The 13,077-nt window shown below is 37.0% G+C and overlaps 1 pseudogene; it reads left to right on the top strand.

Moving 5' to 3' along the window:
* Positions 1-2,827: 2,827 nt before the first annotated feature.
* On the top strand, positions 2,828-3,689 carry LOC119522492 (annotated as a pseudogene).
* Positions 3,690-13,077: the final 9,388 nt, after the last annotated feature.

Here is a 13,077-nt window from a genome sequence, read left to right as displayed (position 1 = left end):
CATGTCATAAATGGTGTTCTACACATGTTTATGAGGCTCTAAAGAAATATAGAGAAGGAAGAACTTAACTGAACCCCAGCTAAGTCAAGGTGGCTTTTCTAGGGGAATGACATTTGTGCTGTCTTTATAGGGTAACTGAGAGTTTATATTGACCAAGAGGAAAAGAGCATTCCAAGCAAAGGAACCAACAGCATGTGCAAGTAGTGGAAGTGATAAAGATCATGGCCTGCTCAAGAACTTAAAAGAATTCGTCTTTTACAATATCAAGGTTGTCTGGGGTAAGATGCAAAGATTAGAATGTAAAGAGGACTGGACTGGACCACATCATGAAGAAAATTATATATATTTTAAGGTTTTGGACTTTGTACAGAATATGAAAACTCAATGAAGGAATTTACATAGGAAAATAACATGATCAGATTGGCAACTCTGAAAGATCCTGCTAGAGTTGGTGTAGTGTTTAGATTGTAGGAGAGCAAGATCACAGATGGGACCAATTAATAGACTTAATATATTCACAGGAAGGAAATTTGAAGACCAGAATTGTGTGAGTAAGAGAAGAGATTTAGAGTAGGAATAGTATGTGAGAAAATCAAGGATGTTCCATCAAGGATGACTTAATGGACATGGTAATGAGGGGAAAGAAGGAATAAAGGGTGATGCCAGGGGTTCAGGTTTGGGTAATTACATCAGTGGTATTGTCATTCCCTGAGGTTGGAAATGCAGAACAAATATTGGGATTGAGAAAGATGCATTTACTTTGGACAGACTGAACTTGAAATGCCTGTGAGATCTCTTGGTAGATATATCCAGAAAAGAGTTTTAATATTACAAAATATATTACCATATCACATGAATTTCTGTCTTACAACAATAGCCAATACCATAGGCAATTGAGAAACACTACAGGGTGAATGATAGAATTAGAAAATCACCATTTTACTACCTCTTAGGAAATGTTCAGTCCAGGCAAGGATCATTATTGGATGCTAAAACCATCAGGTAAAAAATTGATAGGAAACTGGGGTTCTTATGGTGCCCACTTGTCACCTCCTCAGATTATTTTCTGGTCAGAAAGGGGAAAATGCAGCTTTACAGTGGAGGAATCAGGCTGTGACCCCCTGAACTCAGTGAGCAACCTTAACATCTCTAACAGTGAGAAAACTAGATGGTATATGCCCCACAATGTGATGTGTAGCAGCCAGCGGCATGTGTTGCTCAGGTCTCCCTTTAAGAGATAATCCTCTTTGGCTGACGGCCTCCAGCTGACAAACTTCCAGAGTCCACCACAGTGTTCACACTAAGACCATACTCTCCCTGGGCTGCTCCTAGCCAACATCTGGGCACAGCAGGGAAGCTAGAGCCAGGCCATTTCTGTACAATGCAAGACTCAACTCAACTAATGAGCAATCTTTGCTCCAGGAATTCCCATCACCCTGGCCTGGCCAAGACAGTCTCAGAACTGTGCTGCATAATTGAGGCTCTTCCTAGCCTGCCTCTTTCTTCCCTTTCTCCCTTCAATGAAGTCAGATCTGCACTGGAGTCTGTGGATCTCTCCACCTACTCTCACTCCCTCCTCCCTCTATTCTTCACAAGCATTTTCCCCAATAAACCTTTTGCACTTCCAATTCTGCCTTTACATTTGACTCCCAGAGGACCCAAATGTCACATGGTGCAATAAAAAGTACACTTCCTCAAAATTTTTACAATTGGTATCCAATCAAAACTTTAGATTGAATGGCCATTTTATAAAAAAAAAAAAAATAGGAGATAGAAGAACAAGGCCAAAGACATCAGAAAGAAACAATCAGACAAACCCAGAAGGCAGAATATTTTTTCCAGTGTTATTTAAAAATGAGTCTTGAAGGACATAACAACTGGATGTAATGCATGGTCCTCGATTAGATTTCTCAAAAAATCACCTGTAAAAGACATTTCAGGCAAATTTAAATATGAACTGGATATTAGGAGATGTTAAGGAATTATTTTTATTCTTGTTAGCTGTCTTAATATTATTGTGGTATATACAGAAAATACTAATTTTTTAGGGATGCATGCAAAATTTAGGTACAAAATGCCAAATGTCTATAATTTTCTTAAAATACTTCAGAAAATAAAAATATAGGTAGGGAACTTATGGAAAAAGTCTGTAGGGGATTATTCTGGTTTGCTAACGCTGCTTTTATGCAAAATGCCAGAAATGGATTGGCTTTATAAAGGGGATTTATTGGGTTACAAATTTACCGTTCTAAGGCCATGCATTTACATAAACTAAGGTATCAACAAGAGGACACTTTCACTGAAGAAAGGCAAATGGCTTCCGAACACCTTTGTCAGCTGGGAAGGCAAGAGGCTGGTGTCTACTGGTCCTTTGCTCCTGGGCTCTGGTTTCAAAATGGCTTTCTCCAAATTGTCTCTGGGCTTCTGTCTCTCTTAGCTTCTCTTTCTCAGCTGCTGTGCAATCTTGCTTGTTCTCCCAGGGCATTTCTTTCTAATCGTCTGGGGGTCCTCTCCTAGCTTCTCTGCGGCAAACTCTAGGCTTCATCTCTTAGCTTCGAATCTCCAAACATCATTCTGTCTGCATCTCCATGCATCGCCAAGCATCAGCAAGCATCTGTTTCAGCTCTTGAGTTCTCTTAAGTAATCCAGTAAACCAATCAAGATCCACCCTGAGTGGGTGGGGTCCAAACTTCCATGGAATAACCCAAAGGCCTCACCCACAGTTGGGTGAGTCAGATCTCCTTGGAAGCAATCAAAAAGTACCACCCTAATCAACTAATAAGTTGCCCCCATAAGATTGCATTAAAAGGGAAACCTAATAATCTGCATGGCTGCGGGTTGCTCAGAGGCACCGCAGCCCAAAGTGGCCTCTGAGGTGACCCTAGTGAGACCAGCTGGTATCCTGCCTTGCTTAGAGTTGCTGACCTAAAAGGCCAGTTGTGCGCTAGTGAGTAGCCGCTACTACTACTTTCTGGCCGGGCCTCACCGGAGGCACATCGCGCTGTCGCCGAGTTACCTCAACAGGAAACGCAGGGGTGTCGGAGAACAGCTGAATGCGGAGCTTCTGTGCTATTCCGAGAGGGTATAGTTAATAAACTGTCTTCCAGCCACATTGGCTGTTTAGTACACGGATGTTTTAATGCATCCATCCCTAAACCTGAGCAGATGCTGGCTGAGCAGTGGCAGACCCTAGAGATAAATGTGGGTGACGAACTAGAATTTGAAGTATTTTGTTGAGACTCAGATGCTGCTGGAATATTCTGTATGCGGGGAAAATTAAATATTACTAGCTTACAATCTAAATGCTCTGAAATTTCTAAAGAAGTAACAGAAACCAACACTGAAAAAGCTGTTGAAAAACCTCCAAAGAAGAAAAAGGAAAAAAAGAAAGATCCAGAGACTTATGAAGTGGAAGATGGTACCACAGAACTAGAAGAAATTGCAGATATCACCACAAAGGAAGAGACAGACCTGCAGACACGTAATAATGTGGATGACCTCTGGGAGGCAGAGCCAAAGAAGAAGAAAAAGTACCAGGAGGATCAGGACCAAGACCCTGTTTTCCAAGTGGTTACCAAAGTGACCATAAAAAGAAAAAAAAAAGAAAACACAATGAGGATGTGAAAATTACCACAATTTTAGAAAACGCAACAAAAAAGAAAAAAGTAATTGTCTTCAGTGCATTTTAAACATTATTCAGTTTTTAAAAGTTTGATTTATGCACAATAGATGAATAAATGCTTTAACTGGTATGAAATGCATGTGTATTCCAGAGTTTATAAAACAAGATACATTTAATTAAGAGGTTATTTTGTGTGTGTGCTACAGTTACAAAACTGAGTATAAATTACTTCGTTTAATGACAACCTTATTAATGTGCCATTTCACTGTATAAGAATAAACAGAATAAGAGCCACTCTTACTCTTAACTCCTCAATTCTTCCAGGTCTTATAGTAATTGAAATTATGTCTATAATCTCAAGATTGGCAAAATGACATTATAATACAATACTAATCATATTGTTAAAGAATGAGTTTGGTGTTTTTTGGGTAATAAGTTTCACCTTGAGTCCTAATATTGCATGCCATTTTATTTCCCTTTTTAAAAAATCAGGACATTTACCATTTGTAAGTTTTCCTTTACCATGGCTACTACAGTGTATTTTTGTTGTTCAACTTAGAGTGGTCTGCCAAAGGAACCATGCTACTACTGACCATATGGTGGGAAACAGTGACTGTTCTTTCCTTCCAGGTGCGTCGTTGGTATTTTCTTTTTTCTTTAAGTCTGAGAGGTTGTTGGAGAGGGCTGTTCACTTGTACTTGTTAATTTGTGCCACAATCAGTCTGTTTTTGTTGTGTTGGAGGAAGAGAGTCTGATGAAGACAGAATAAATGTGATTCAAAACTTAGTGGGGAATTTCAAGATTACTTTTTAATGCTTGGGCTAGGCTGTTAGAAATTGCTCTAAAGAGGAAACACCTGTTCAGTTTTCATTGAGAAAATGTGTAATGTAGCTTGACTAGTTAGAAAACACTGATTATGAAATGACAAGCTAGTTTGGGCTAATAAACATTGCATAGCAATTGTAATTCATTTAACAAATATTTCATTATCTGCTATGTGTACAGCATTATACTAAGACCCAGGATATAATGGGAAACAAGATAGATGTAGTCCTTCTCTTCTAGAGTGGCATAGGAGAGAAAGATGCGTACATTCGGTGTATATATAGAAGAAAATAGAGAACAATTAGAAATTGTGTTACGAAGAAAAAGAATATTGTCCACTCACTGTTAACTGTGTTATCTGCTGATTGAGTGGTTGAATTAACTCCCAATGTCAGTCATTTTTGTTGCCATTTATCTAGTACTAGGCATAGTGCTGGCCTCCCATGGCTTTATATAATAAATTCTGCTAGTAGTATATCTAGATCTGTTTGTACTGATAAGACATAGAGTTTGGAGGGTAACAGACATTCATAAAGTTTGTCTTCAAGTAGATGTATCAGATGGTGGAAGGATACAGGTGAGTGTCTTTCCAGACAGTTTAGATACATGTGGCTTTGGGCCCTTGAAATATGACTAGTCTAAATTGAGATGTGCTCTTAACATAAAATACACAATAGATTTTGAAGATGTATGAAGAAAAGTATGTAAAATAATTATGTTGATAAAATCATAGTGTTCCACTTTTTTTCAGTTTGTTTTTCTACTAGAAAATTAAAAATTGCATTAAAAATATAATCACAGAAAAAAGATTGCATTAAAGAACATAGCTCTTCTGGGAGACACAATTTATCCAAACCAGCTCAGGGATATTATCCCTAAAATAAGCAGCAAAATAAAGATGCTTGCCCCACTATTATTTAGCTTTACTTCAGAAGTTGTAGCCAATAAAATAAGGCAATAAACTCTTTATAGTGCTTACTATGTGCAAGACACTTTTCTAAGCATTTCAAGATTACTTTTTAATGCTTGGGCTAGGCTATTAGAACTACCTTATGATGTAGACAATTGTGTCCCAATTTTGTAGAAAGCTGAGGTAAAGGAATGTAAAGTAACCTGTCCTAAGTAGCTGTCATGGTTAGGTTCATGTGTCAATATAGGCAGGTTTGGGTGTCCAAGCAAGCATGGGCCTGATTCTTACCGTAAGGATATTTTGTGGATTTAAGTCATCAGTGAGTTGATTGCACCTATGGCTGATTACATCTACAATCAACTAAGGAGACTGCCTTCAACTCCCTGCCCAATGGAATTAGGGCTGCTTTACAGGATTTGGACTTGCCAGCCCCCACCATCATGTGAGTCAATTAATTCCTTAAAAGCTCCACACATACATATATATATATAAAGTCAGGGTTCTCCAGCCTACAGAACCAACAGTATTTATATGTGTGTGTGTATTTTTTATTTGTGGATTATGTTTTTAAAGACCTAGAAAACATAGGAAAATTCACTGTATATCTTTTCAAACTTATTAAAGAGAGAAGTCTTGTCTAATCAGTTGAAAGCTTTAAAAGGAGAAGGGATGATTTCAGCAGTCAGAAGAGAGAATTTCCATCTCTACTTCAGCCAGCCAGCTTCTCCTGGGGAATTCATTGAAAACCTTCATCAGAGTTCCCGGCTTGTGTCCTGCCCTATGTAATTTGGATTTGTACATCCCCACAGTGGCGTGAGACAATTTTTATAAAAATCTCATAATATTTACAGATCTCTCCTGTTGGTTCTGCTTCCCTAGAGAATGCTGACTAATGCAGTAGAACAGCAGGTAATTGGTGAAGTCACATTCAAACATGTTCTTCAGCTCCAAAAAATGAATGAATGAATGAATGAATGAATGAATAGTGGTGCTTAATTTTATGTGTCAACTTGTCTAGGTTATGGAGTGCTGCTGTTTGGTCAAACACTGACCAAGATGTTGTGGAGGTATTTTATAGATAGAATTAGCCATACAATCAGTTGAATTTAAATAAAGGAGATAACCCTCCATAATTTGGTGCCAGAGAGAAGAAGAAAATCTGCCTCAAGACTATTCCCTCTAATCCTCTCTCAATTTCCAGCCTGCTGGTCTTCCATATGGATGTCAGAGTCAACAATTCAACATCAACTCTTATCAGAATTTCCCTGCCCAATGGAATTAGGGCTGCTCTACAGGATTTGGACTTGCCAGCAGCCCCCCACCATCATGTGAGCCAATTCATTCCTTAAAAAAAAAGTGCTCCCTCCCTCCCTCCCTCTCTCTCTCTCTCTCTCTCTCTCTCTCTATATATATATATATATATATATATATTAACCACTAATTATCTTTGGGTAGAGAAGATATTTCTAAGCATATAATGAAAGTTAAAAAGCATAAATAAAGTTAATACATTTGAATATAAAAATATAACCCCTGTAAAAAAATAATAGCACAGTGAGTCAAGATATAAATAACAAAATGAGGGAATATTTGCAAAACCAGTAACAGACCAAGTGTTAGTATCCACAATGGATAAAAACATTTTCCATTAAAGTGTGATTACCCTATGAGGGTACTGGCACACACACACACACACACACACACACAACAATTTATAATAGAAACAATGGACAATAAATAAGAAAATATTATGAACTATCAGGTAATTGAAGATAATTCCTCGCTTATCACATAATTGCTGAGCACCTTATTGTGCCTACTTGCTGTTCCTTCTATCTGGAATGCTCTTCCCCTATAAAGTCACTTGACTGGCTCTTTCTGAAGATCAAGTATCACAGTCTTATTGAAGGATTCCCTGACCAAAAGCCCAATTAAAATAGGTCACCCAAGAATGTCCTACTTAGTTTCGTCTATAGCAGTTATCACTATCTGAATTTATTTTGCTCATTTAATTATTTCTTATCTGCATCTTCCAGCTTCCCAAGAGCAGGTCTGCATCCTCAGTGCTAAAATATAGCCTGATCCATAGCAGGTGTTAAATAAATATGTGAAAAATCACCAAATTAATACTGGCTATCCAAAATTCCTTCTAAGATTTGGTGTTAATAGTAAGTAGAAATAGGGAAAGTAGGGAAGGCAAGCTGGAGTAAGATTTACCCATATGTCTTTCGTACATACATTAACAGAGTACCCACAAAACAAAGAGCATTAGGAATTTCTCTGCGGAAGGGAATGAATACTTTCCCAAAATGAGCAAAATATTAGAGAAAAGGGTATATTTTTCATTGATATATGTCACCTTTGTTATATAGTAGCTGCTCTCTTCTAATTTAGCCAAATATTCACTATCTAAGCAACAATTCCAAATACTTGATAGGGAATTTTTAGCAATATCTACAATGTCAAACCTATGTAACAGATTAGGAAACAAAAGTTTCCATGGTTGTAAATGGGATCATATGGCTGCATTTCTCAATTTAAATTAAAAAAGTGTGTCTTTGTAGATAAATGGACACCTATGGCTTTTGTCTGATGAAACTGGAATAAAATAGGAACGTTTTCTATGGAAACCTTGGGGGAACGGGGACAGGGTGGGTGATTTCACTATGTTAGCAAATGGAAATGCACTGGAGTGATGACTAATGTTATTTTCTGTGTTCCTGGGAGATAACACAATTGCATTCCAGCAGGTTTTAATGAGTTTTCACTTGTGATCTAGTGGGTACATTTGCATGTCAACTAACAGAGACCAAAAAATATATTTCATGTCATCACTGTAGGAGGAGAAATAGTTTCTGTGCTGATAAAGTAGAAGGAAAGTAGGTTCATGGACTACTTTCCATAAGTAGTCAGTTAGCATATTATAATTGAGTTCGGTTAGCATGTTATTAATATGATCTGAGAAGGAAGGACTGAATGCAGGGGCTCCCATTTTATATGAGCCTGCTTTTTCCCTAGGTTGAGCTGAAGCTAAAAAATACGATGGTTGAGACATAGTTCATAAATTCATGGCAAGAAAGAATGGCAAATAATTTGAATTTTAGTGACTTTCCTTGATAATTATATTCAAACACATGAAAATTTACCTATGTTTTGTTTCAAATGATGGTTTGAAAGTTACCATGTACCTTTCCTTTTGAACATCTTTTTAGAGTTTCATTTGTGGGTAATAGAAATTTTGCCCTCAGCTATTAAAGCTTAAAAGAAAGGGGAGTATGGCTGTGTTAGGAGTAAACACTTAAGAAGTTATAATTGCAAAGTCAATAAGAAACCCTAAAAGATTTATAGGGCATTCTGTTAGTCTTTGCAATAGCTTCAGAAATGCAGTTCCCAGAACTACTTTTGGAATACTAATCTCTGTAAACTTCTAAAAAAAAAAAAAAAAGCACAAGGTCATCATAATTAGAATATAAGCCAGAGTATTCATTAATACTCGGTGATAGCATAGAATTCAAAAAAAGATGGATCTTTCTTGGATTTAATCTAAGAGGATTTAGTTATTCAAGCATCACAAGGACTTTTAGTTGCTGTTTTCTTCCACCTGCCTGGTGATTTTATAGCAAGGATACCAAGGTCACTGCTAGAGTGAAACTCTGGTGTGTTGTAGGAACATAACAGCATTGTCTTTGGTTTTCTCTTTCAATGTTAGAAATGCTCAGCCTGCTTTTCAGCTGCACAGTCAATTAGCATCAGATTGATATGTTTAGCCCAAACAAGCGAGTAGTACTTGGTTTAGATAACGGAAGAACTTCTAAAAACATAGCATGGTGATGATTTATTATGAATAGAATTATATATTATGTTGGGCCAGGGAAGGTCTCAATTTCAAGGAACCATCCTTCCATAAAGAGAAGCCTTGTTTGTTTATATATTTAACTTTAGTTTGCATTTGGGTGCATTAGGTTTTCCTTACAACAGGGCTCCTATAGAATGTTACAAATAGCTTCCCATTCTCCAACTTAATAACTATGCTGGATAATTATGTTTAATAATTAGGTCATTGCCCTGATTAGATCCCTTCCAGGCCTGCACCTCCGCCCCTCTCCCTGACTCCCCGCATCACCATCACCTATGAGGTAAAATTCAGTCTCCTTAGCCTGTATTACAGGACCTTTCATGATCCACATGTCTTTTTGACAGAATCTCTTGCAACTTTCTCCCTTGAAATTATATAAACTCCAGGCATATCAAACTACTGTCCACTCTTTGGATCCTACGCTGATGTGTTTTTTTTTTGTTTGTTTGTTTTTTATGTCTCTCTTCCCTTTCACAAACTTCCTCCTCTGCTCAGGTACCCAGCTCCAATGTCATCTCAGTGAAAACCTTCCTAACTAACATGCACCTTGAAAAAGATAGTACTAATTGTTCTTCCTTCTGAACACATTCCTCTAAACACTTTCTACATGTCTCTGGTACTACATTTCTCATATTGTATTTTTAATTTGTTAATATATCTGCCTCCCCAACCAGAATGTACACACCTTAAATTTCAGGCAAGAAAAATATGTCTTTAGCCATCTTTTTATCTGCATTTGTGGGTGCCACATAATTGGCACCTAGTAGGAGCCCATTGAATGTTTGTTGACTGATTGAATGAATGAATGCTGTTACTTAACCCACTTCAATCACAAGAGTGGGTCCCTGGGTTGGGAATTTGGGTGAGGAAATACCTTGGGAAATTTGTAGATGTGATTGTTTTTCATTTATCTCATGGAATCAAGAGTCAAGAAATATATTGGGAATGTTTTGGAAAGACACTCATAATTCTGCAATGTGTATGTCCCCTCACTCCAGAATAACTTCCCCACTGTACACCACGTTCTACTTTGGAGAACTATTGTATGAATACTTCAAATCAACATTTCCTCAACTTGCATTCCCATTTCTATCACCACCTCTATCAGTTTTTGTCTTTGTTTCAGTCCTATCCCATTCAGGATTAATCTCATCCTATGCATCTCCAGAGTACTTTGGAATATGTATGCTATCTCACTGCTCACTTTTACCCATATATTTGAGCAATCTGTCTCTCCTTCATGCTATGAGTCTGGGACACTCTTAAGGCCAGGGACTTTCCTTTTATCTCCTTTACTGGGCCCAGGGCAACGTATTACACAATGTAAGGATTCATCATATAAATTCTTGATTACAGTGACTAGTCTGATTTGGTTAGCATGCTAATTGACAGGTTTGTTCAACCCCCTTGTTCTAAATTCCACTCTGCTGTGTCAGTAAGCTGGAAAATGAAAGGCTTTATGGATGAAGGTAAAATTGGCTATGCAGACTATAATGGAACAACCTAATTACACAGACCAACAACATGGAACCATCTCCTTTGAGAGCAAGTGTTGTATACAGATTATTAATGACATAGTGAACATTTGCATGTCATTCAGGATTAATTCAGTCTACATATCATCTTCCTCTGGCCAGAGTGATTGATACAGGGATGAGCAAATAATCTAGGCTGATACAATCAATAAATCTTTGTATATTTGCTAGAACTGCTTGCACAAAGACATGTACTATTTCCCACCACATAGGAATTTGGTGTATGTCATCCTGGCAACTGGAACTGCTGGAAGCTAGTTTGCAAGCACCCGGTAATGGAGTCAGCACAGAGGAATGGGCCCAAGAAGTAGGAGAGATATTGAAGACATCATTAAAGATCCCATATCCAGGCACACCAAGAGGCAGATATAACCCAGAATTGGGTTATTGGTACCAGTAAGTTCCACGTTTACTTAAATTTGAGACAAGCTTTCAGTAACTTCTGGGAAATTGAGACAAAAGCTCAGAAACTTTCAGTAAAGTGGATCCTATCATGCACATAAAAATAATTTTATTTGTGACAATTGAGTAATATGCAGGAGTAACAAAGACTGTGCTAAATACCTTGCTTTTATATCTCATTTAATACTAATGACAACCCTATTAGTCAAGTTCTAGTATTCCTATATAAGAGACAAATGATTTTGTAAGTGCTGCTTCTGCTAATAATAATAATAATAATAATAATAATAATAGTGGATATTATTTATTGAGCATATAGAGTTTCCCAGGCACTAGACTAAGATACACACACATACATACACGTGCGCATGCACACACATACACACATATACACATATACATGTTATTTCATCATCACACAACTCATTGAGGTAGGCATTATCATTTCATCAAGACAATGGAAACTCAGACAGATTAAGTGACTTGTTCAAGGTCGCACAGCTAGTAAGTGATAGATGGGAAATTGAAATAATGTGTGATTTACCTTTATTTAAAAGCTATATTCATATTTGGGAGAATTAGAGTCCATTTCTGTATCAATTTCTTATTAATTTTTCAAGACACTTCATTTCTCTAGGCCCTACTTTCTTCACAGTAAAATGAGGATAATAACTCAGTACATTCTCTAACTTCCAGAGATGTTATTATGCTCAAGTGGGAAGCTGGATATGAGAGAAAAACATAATACCCCGTATAAATGTAAGTTGCTCTGATTTTTAAAATTTAATAATAAAAACAGGTTTCACACTCTGGTCATTAAGCATATCAAATCAAGAATTAACTGTTAATAATAACATTTATCATCATTTGGATGCCTTAACATTTCAGCTGGAGTTTCAGTAACAAAAGAAGAAATTCATATTTTTCTTCCTAGTGTCATGTTGTTTATCAATAGGGGACCCTCATTCTATCACTTAATTTTAGTCATCTGTACACATTTAAATTAGTTTTATTCAATTTATCACAGAAGGGTGCCCTAATATGTCTCTTGGTATCAATCATGTCCACTTTTTTAAAAATGCAATTTTATTGAGATATACTCACACCATATAATCCACCAAAAGTATACAATCAGTGGCATACAATATCATCATATAGTTGTGCATTCATCACCACAATCAATTTTTGAGCATTTTCATTACTCCAAAATAAAGAAAAAAATATTTAAAAATACTTAAAAATTAAAGACATAAAAAATAACACCCAAACCATCCTATACCCCTTATGGCCCCTATTATTTATATATAAATTTTGTCACTGTTTTATTACTCATCTGCCCATATACTTGGTAAAGGGAGTGTCAGTCAACAGGGTTTCACTATCACACAGTCACATGATAAAAACTATATGGTTATACAGTTATCTTCAAGTATCAAGGCTACTGGATTACCACTCAACAGATTAAGGTATTTCCTTCTAGCTATTCTAATACACTAGAAACTAAAAAGGAATATCTATATAATCCATATGAATAACCTACAGATTGATCTCTCATCTTATTTGAGATCTCTCAGCCACTGAAACTTTATTTTGTTTCACTCATTTTCCCCCTTTTGGTCAAGATGGAATTCTCAATCCCACTATTCCAGGGCCAGGCTCATCCCTGGGAATCCCATCCCTTGTTGCCAGGGAGATTTACACACCTGGAAGTCATGTCCCACATAGGAGGAAGGGTAGTGAGTTTATTTGCAGAGTTGGCTTAGAGAGAGGCCACATCTGAGCAACAAAAAAGGTTCTCTGGGGGGTCTCTTAGGCATAATTATAAGTAGGCTTAGCTTCTCCTTTTCAGGAATAAGTTTCATAAGGGCAAACCTCAAGATCAAAGATGTGACTTATTAAATTGGGAGTCCCTAATGCTTGTGAGAAG

Source organism: Choloepus didactylus, chromosome X (assembly GCF_015220235.1).
Source record: "Choloepus didactylus isolate mChoDid1 chromosome X, mChoDid1.pri, whole genome shotgun sequence".
NCBI lineage: Eukaryota > Metazoa > Chordata > Mammalia > Pilosa > Megalonychidae > Choloepus > Choloepus didactylus.
This window is presented reverse-complemented; position numbering and strand designations above follow the sequence as displayed.